Source organism: Otolemur garnettii, unplaced genomic scaffold (genome assembly GCF_000181295.1).
Source record: "Otolemur garnettii isolate 467f Iridium unplaced genomic scaffold, OtoGar3 scaffold00093, whole genome shotgun sequence".
Classification (NCBI taxonomy): Eukaryota; Metazoa; Chordata; class Mammalia; order Primates; family Galagidae; genus Otolemur; species Otolemur garnettii.
In genome coordinates this window covers 6,063,532-6,064,114 of record NW_003852488.1, presented here as the reverse complement: position 1 = coordinate 6,064,114, position 583 = coordinate 6,063,532, and positions in this window count along the sequence as shown.

Below are 583 nucleotides of genomic sequence, written 5' to 3'. Positions count from 1 at the left end.
CTTGAGGCTCTGTCTCAAAAAAAAAAAAAAAAAGAATATTATAGCTTTTTAACTTGTCTCTCTGCCTCCAATTAGGCCTATTTGATAAAATTTGTTGTAAGATTACATGAGATAATATGTGCAAAATGTTTATCAAAGTCCCTAGCTCATTAATGCTACCCATTTTTATTACTTTTAAATCAGTAGAGTTAAACTGAATGAGTAACTTTAATTTTCCTGAACTACTGAGATTAAAGGCCTGATTTTTTTTTTTGTAATGAAAAACTGGAATCTAGAAAACAGGTATAGAGTCATCTTTTGAATGGGAGAATGGTTTTCTAGGCCCTAAAAGTTATGAAACACATAAAGTAATTCTCTTTAAATGAACTTGATGATCACATTGTTCAAATGAACCTTTTAGAAGCAATTCCTGTTTTTCCTGTTTAGGCTATGCTAATATATCATCAGACGATTGAACCTGCAAACACACCATTTCTCCCCATGTCTTAGGAAATTGAAGGACCATGAGAACATCCAGGCCCTCTAATAAGTGCCAATGCAATTTAGGTTCAGGCTGGTAAAAACCCAATGTGTGTGGAGCTAT